Genomic DNA, 7,831 nt, shown 5'->3' with positions numbered 1-7,831 from the left:
ACCCTAATGTCACCTAGATACACCAATGTCACCTCAAGTATCCGTGGGCATGATTATACGATATGCATCACACAATGTCAGATTCATCTATTCAACCAACACAAAGGACCTCAAAGAGTGCCCCAAAGTTCTACCGGAGAATCACGAGGAAAACGTGTGCCAACCCCTATGCATAGTTTCATGGGCAGAACCCGCAAGTTGATCACCAAAACATACATCAAGTGAATCACGTGATATCCCATTGTCACCACAGATATCAACGGCAAGACAAACATCAAGTGTTCTCAAACCTTTAAATACTCAATCCGATAAGATTACTTCAAAGGGGAAACTCAATTCATTACAAGAGAAAAGAGGGGGGGGAACATAGGATCCAACTATAATAGCAAAGCTCGCGAGAAATCAAGATCGTATCACCTCAAGAACTCGAGAGAGAGAGATCAAACACATAGCTACTGGTACATACCCATAGCCCCGAGGGAGAACTACTCCCTCCTCGTCATGGAGAACACCGGGATGATGAAGATGGCCACCGGAGAGGGATTGCCCCCTTCGGTAGGGTGCCGGAACGGGTCTGGATTGGTTTTCGGTGGCTACGGAGGCTTCTGGCGGCGGAACTCCCGATCTATTGTGCCTTCTGGAAGTTTTAGGTTACGTAGGTATATATGGGTGCAGGAGGTACGTCGGACGAGCTACGGGGGCCCCACGAGGCAGGGGACGTGCCCTGGGGGGGGCGCCCCCCACCCTCGTGAGCACCTCCCGTATCTCATGACATGGAGTCCAAGTCTATCAGGTGGCTTTCGTTTCAAAAATAACTTCTCCAGTTGATTTCGTTCCGTTTCGACTCCGTCTGATATTCCTTTTCTTTAAAACACTGAAATAGGCATAAAACAGCAAATCTGGGCTGGGCCTCCGGTTAATAGGTTAGTCCCAAAAATAATATAAAAGTGGAAAATAAATCCCAATATTGCCCAAAACAGTAGATAATATAGCATGGAGCAATCAAAAATTATAGATATGTTGGAGACGTATCAAGCATCCCCAAGCTTAATTCCTGCTCATCCTCGAGTAGGTAAATGATAAAAAAGATAATTTTTGATGTGGAATGCTAGTTGGCATAATTTCAATGTAATTCTTCTTACTTGTGATATGAATATTCAGATCCATAAGATTCAAGAAAAAAGTTCATATTGACATAAAAATAATAATACTTCAAGCATACTAACTAAGCAATTATGTCTTCTCAAAATAACATGGCCAAATAAAGTTATCCCTACAAAATCATATAGTCTGGCTATGCTCTATCTTCACCACACAAAATATTTAAATCATGCACAACCCCGATGACAAGCCAAGCAATTGTTTCATACTTTTGATGTTCTGAAACTTTTTCAATCTTCACGCAATACATGAGCGTGAGCCATGGACATAGCACTATAGGTGGAATAGAATGGTGGTTGTGGAGAGGACAAAAAAGGGAGAAGATAGTCTCACATCGACTAGGCGTATCAACGGGCTATGGAGATGCCCATCAATAGATATCAATGTGAGTGAGTAGGGATTGCCATGCAACGGATGCACTAGAGCTATAAATGTATGAAAGCTCAACAAAAGAAACTAGTGGGTGTGCATCCAACTTGCTTGCTCACGAAGACCTAGGGCATTTTGAGGAAGCCTATCATTGGAATATACAAGGCAAGTTCTATAATGAAAGATTCCCACTAGTATATGAAAGTGACAACATTGGAGACTCTCTATCATGAAGATCATGGTGCTACTTTGAAGCACAAGTGTGGTAAAAGGATAGTAGCATTGTCCCTTTTATTTTTATTTTTTATTATTTTTATTTTTTTATTTGGCCTTTCTCTTTTTATGGCCTTTATTTTTTTATTTGGCCTTTTTTTGGGACAATGCTCTATTGAATGATGATCATCACACTTCTATTTATTTACAACTCAATGATACAACTCGATACTAGAACAAAGTATGACTCTATATAAATGCCTCTGGCGGTGTACCGGGATATGCAATGAATCAAGAGTGACAAGTATGAAAGAATCATTAACAGTGGCTTTGCCACAAAAACTATGTCAACTACATGATCATGCTAAGCAACATGACAATGATGAATGTGTCATGATGAACGGAACGTTTGAAAGTTGCATGAGAATATATCTCGGAATGGCTATGGAAATGCCATAATAGGTAGGTATGGTGGCTGTTTTGAGGAAGTTATATGGTGGGTGTATGGTACCGGCGAAAGTTGCGCGGTACTAGAGAGGCTAGCAATGGTGGAAGGGTGAGAGTACGTATAATCCATGGACTCAACATTAGTCATAAAGAACTCACATACTTATTGCAAAAATCTATTGGTTATCGAAACAAAGTACTACGCGCATGCTCCTAGGGGGATAGATTGGTAGGAAAAGACCATCGCTCGTCCCCGATCGCCACTCATAAGGAAGACAATCAATAAATAAATCATGCTCCAACTTCATCACATAACGGTTCACCATACGTGCATGCTACGGGAATCACAAACTTCAACACAAGTATTTCTCAAATTCACAACTACTCAACTAGCATGACTCTAATATCACCATCTCCATATCTCAAAACAATTATCAAGTATCAAACTTCTCTTAGTATTCAACACACTCATAAGAGAATTTTATTATTCTTGAATACCTAGCATATTAGGATTTTAAGAAAATTACCATGCTATTTAAGACTCTCAGAATTATATAAGTGAAGCATGAGAGTTCATCTATTGCTTCAAAATAAAACTACCACCATGCTCTAAAAGATATAAGTGAAGCACTAGAGCAAACGACAAACTACTCCGAAAGATATAAGCGAAGATCAATGAGTAGTAGAATAATTATGCAACTATGTGAAGACTCTATAACATTTAAGAATTTCAGATCTTGGTATTTTATTCAAACATCAAGCAAAGCAAAATAAAATGACATTCTAAGGATGGCAAACATCATGTGAAGAAGCAAAAACTTAGGATCAACCGATACTAACCGATAGTTGTTGAAGAAGAAAGGTGGGTTGCCAACCGGGGCATCCCCAAGCTTAGATGCTTGAGACTTCTTGAAATATTATCTTGGGGTGCCTTGGGCATCCCCAAGCTTGAGCTTTTGTGTCTCCTTAATTCCTCTCATATCACGTTCTCCCTAAATCTCAAAAGCTTCATCCACACAAAACTCAACAAGGATTCGTGAGATAAGTTAGTATAAACCATTGCCAAAACCTTATCATACTCTACTGTAGCAAATCACTAAAATTATTATTCAAAATTGCATACTAAATTCCTCTGCATATTTAATAGTCCTATCCTCAAATAGAATCATTAAAGAAGCAAACATATGCAAACAATCCAAACATAACAGCAATCTGCCTAAACAGGATAGTCTGTAAAGAATGCAGCAACATCCATACTTCCCTAGCTCCAAAAATTATGAAAGAAAATTTCCACTGTAGTAAATTTATCAGAGCTTAATATGCAACAGGTTTCTACATTTTATCACATTCTGACTTTTCTAGGGAATTATTGCAACAGCGGTAAACTTTCTGTTTTCAAACAGCAACATGTATACTTGTAACATAGGCATAGTAAAGGCTATCAATGCCACTTTTATTGAAATAAAAGATGCAAAACATTGTTCTAAATAACAGAAAGCAAATCCTAACAAAATAAATTGACGCTCCAAGCAAAACACATATCATGTGGTAAATAAAAATATAGCTCCAAGTAAAGTTACCGATGAACGAAGACGAAAGAGGGGATGCCTTCCGGGGCATCCCCAAGCTTAGGCTCTTAGCTATCCTTGAATATTACCTTGGGGTGCCTTGGGAATCCCCAAGCTTAGGCTCTTTCCACTCCTTATTCCATAGTCCATCGAATCCTTACCCAAAACTTGAAAACTTCACAACACAAAACTTAACAGGAAACTCGTAAGCTCCGTTAGTATAAGAAAATAAATCGCCACTTCAAGGTACTGTAATGAACTCATTCTTTATTTATATTGGTGTTAAACCTACTTTATTCCAACTTCTCTACGGTTTATAAACTATTTTACTAGCAATAGATTCATCAAAATAAGCAAATAACACATGAAAAACAGAATCTGTCAAAAACAGAACAATCTATAGTAATCTGGATCAAACGTATACTTATGGAACTCATAAAATTCTCAAATAAATTGCTGGACCTGAGGAATTTATCTATTAATCATATGCAAAAAGAATTAACTAAACTAGTCGTCAACCCGTGCATTCGCACGGGCTAGTCTTACGATTCTACAAAACATTATTATTTTGCCATTTGTGTTGCCTTCTATTTTCTATGCATGCATGTCTTATATATTGTTAATTTGTAAGCTACTTTAAGAAATTAATTCAGATATCATTGTATTGTAATTTTTCAAGTTTATTTTAAAACAACTTCATATAAAAGAATCTTTTATGAATTAACAGAGGAACAACTATAATACTTATATATTATTGCAACAATCAAACATGAAGTAAAATATCTTAATGTAATAACAGATATAAAATAAATGTTATAGCCGACAACCCGTGCATTCACACGGGCTAGTATATGTTGCTCTTTACATAGACTGAATTATTAAGAAACCAATATCATATAACATATAGTTCAAAACAAATAATGATCTTATAGTAGCATGCCATAAGATAATCGCAAAGTGGTACCACAGAATGATAATCTGTACTACATAAAACTACGAATGTTAGTCATTTCATCCTTACAATTCGAAGATACCATATAATAGAAATAATTTTCTTTCTGCACTTGGCTCAGTACTAATCTTAACTCAAAGTTAGTGCTGCAGTACTAATAAACAAATAGTAAATCTTATCATAATCTCAATGAAATATGCTAGTCTATTGAGTAATGTTGCTGCATATAAAGAATCTTATTAACAAAACACTATAACTGGTGAACGAACATCATGACCAAAGGATTAGCCAACATGCTTTTTAGATTATTAAAGTACATATTATGCAACTACCATGATTTGATGCTAACTGAGTATTTTGTATATCATCTGAACGAAAATAACACAAAAATAGCGGTGTACACAGCTAATGGAAAACTGCTAACTTGTTATATTAACCAAAATATTTTCTTCTTAATCTTAAACTAGTAACTTATGTTTCACTGCATGTATTTAAGAATATCATTCACACTTTCTTGTTTCATTTGTATCCTAACACAGTATTGTCGTGTTATGATGGAAATCAACTTCCTATATATGAACACAATCTTCAGGGCATCCATGCTATATTTACTCAGGATACATTTTGTCTTCTGAAAGCAGGTTAATTCCCACATGTCGTGCAATACTAATTTTAATACTTGCTAGGACTCCCAATCATCACTATAAATCAGTATGATGCAATTCCAGCCCACTGAATTTTGTGATATTAGTGGGGTACTGGCATGTATTTTGTATTATGTATTCTGAAGGTGAAATATAAAGATCTGAAGCTTCAAATCCTAGAGGTTGTCTTTTGCCTCTAGAAATTCTTGTAAGTCAAATGTGAAGTCTCAGTGAACAGAAAATTTTGATAGGTAATCTCAAAGGATAACAACTTACATCGCACAATAAGAAAATTAGAAGAGAAAATGTATTCTGAAGGTGAAACCTAGTGGTCATGGTACACACCAACCGCCACCACAACAATACCTGATGCTCATCTTCTTAAAGGTCACATTATTATCTCTTTGATATTCAATCTTTATTTGCAGCTCTTTGCTATTCCATCTGGTGAAATAAAAAGAAAATTCTAGACATGCATGCAAGGCGTGCATTCAAACACCAGTACATGCTTGAGCGTATTATATTGGCTATATGCTTTTTGCTATTCGGTATCATATCTCCCCAATAAAGACACATGGGGGACAGAAGCGCCATATAGAGCAGGGAGATCGAAGCAACTAAACCTCATAAGCAATCCTGGTATTTTCTTCATTCTGGATTCAGTCCATGCGGTTGCCTGTTGAATACAATATTAATCCCAATTTCTTGATTTGTTTCTGCCTGAAATCGCCTCTCAATCCGATCGTTTTCTTCACCATTTCCCTCCTGTAGCCAGGGTGCTGGATAATTTTGCATCTTGATCTCTATCTGTCTACTGAACACATACTCCTCCAGGTTGGCTACCATTAGCAGCACCCACCACATCGTGCACCTCGATTTGGAAATTCCTAGTTTAGGGTGGTGTGAGATCTGCGTGACTGTATGAAAAAGGAAAAATATCTTCACGGAATATACAAAAGGAATAGTAAAATTCCGAGGATCCTTTTAAAGGATTAACTCCTCCACCCACCAGCAACAGATATCTAAAACCGAGTACTTTTTACTGTTGGAGTTACTTTTTTGTTATCGACTTTCTAGTATTACTTCTGAATAATTCGAACCATCATTATTTGGTTCCCATCTCTCCATCCACAAGCAAAAATATTAAAACGAAAATGTTGTTATGGAGATAAATATTGGTCAGATACATATAAAATTATTGTCAGCATAGAAGGCAAAGAAAATGGATCACCAACCATGTTTGGCATTGTAGCACGGATATATCGATCCCGACTTGTCGATAATTTTGGAGAACCTAAACGATTTGCACTGATGTTATCCAATCTTCAGGCCTAAGTGAAACATGTGCTGAGCTTTCTGCCCGATCTAAAGTGCATGGTCGAAGAGCAGATTGGCTAGCATGCAGCCCTGCGACCACCTAGCTACATGCAGTCTGTGCCAGTTGGTTTCTTTAGGAAAATCAAGGTGATGGTGATGCCTTTATTGATTTAGAAGATAATTAGATATGCAGTAATTTTTCTTTAAAGGTAATCAAGTTCATAGTCAGCCCAAAAGATTTCTATACATGGACGAACATGCAACCAATTAAATACACATTCTTTTTGAAAGAATTAAAGAAATTTCTGAGAAAATAACACATTACAAAAAACATAGGGTGATTACCCCGGTCAGCTAATTACATGATTATTAGTATCGAATATGGGCCACCATGTGTTGAGCATATAGGTAGCCCCATGTTTGTTCCATCATTGTGATGCATATCCACCCCAAATCTGTAAGAAACAAAAAATAATTGTGAAACCAAAATTAATCCTGGGTCATCGTACTTACAACTTACTTGCTGGTTGGTGTAGGTAGATATCCATCGTTTTGAACATGCACGATCAACACTGATATCAGCGCGATTTACACTGGGCCTTTATCATGTGGCGTACTCCCTCCCAGATGAGACCATGGACATTCTTTCCCCATATCAAGACCATGATATGAGATCGGGAGAAACAATGGAGTGCAGATTGGCAGGAGATACACGAACCAGGGGTTTGATTTTTTAGAGAAGATGTCGTGGCTAGGTTACTAATCCCAAGTAAGAAAGAAACACGGCTGATCCATTGGTAACCTGCATTAACCCATCGGATCGATTGCTAACCTGCGTTATCCCATGGAAGATCGTGAGATTGAGGACAACCGACGTGATGCCCTCTGATGCTGAATTTGAAAGTGGCAATGGAGGGAGGAAAGGATAGGCATACATGGGGGAGAGGGACAGAGGAAGGGACGCGATTCCATGGGTGTTGCTTCCATGGGGGAGAGGAAGAGAGGAAGGGACGGGATTCCATGGGGGCGACCAGGAGAGAGAATCGTGACATTGGAAGGTACAGTGGAAGTATATGGAAAGAGATGGGAGTTAGAATCGGATGAGATGGGAGTTAGAATCGTATCTGTTTTGGACTTCCTTTATACTTCAGAAAAATTAC

The 7,831-nt window shown here is 37.7% G+C and overlaps 1 long non-coding RNA gene across 1 annotated transcript; it reads right to left on the bottom strand.

Annotated features, from left to right (window-relative positions):
• Positions 1 to 6,868: 6,868 nt before the first annotated feature.
• On the bottom strand, positions 6,869 to 7,574 carry LOC147960943 (uncharacterized). Its single transcript, XR_015611573.1, has 2 exons — positions 7,192 to 7,574; positions 6,869 to 7,126 (listed from the first exon to the last, which is right to left on the bottom strand). It is a non-coding gene; the product is annotated as an uncharacterized LOC147960943 (long non-coding RNA).
• Positions 7,575 to 7,831: the final 257 nt, after the last annotated feature.

This window comes from Triticum urartu, chromosome 7A, assembly GCF_056163025.1.
Source record: "Triticum urartu cultivar PI428250 chromosome 7A, HENAU_Tu73, whole genome shotgun sequence".
NCBI lineage: Eukaryota > Viridiplantae > Streptophyta > Magnoliopsida > Poales > Poaceae > Triticum > Triticum urartu.
Note: the sequence above shows the minus strand (reverse complement) of the source record. Positions and strands in the feature narration are given on the sequence as shown.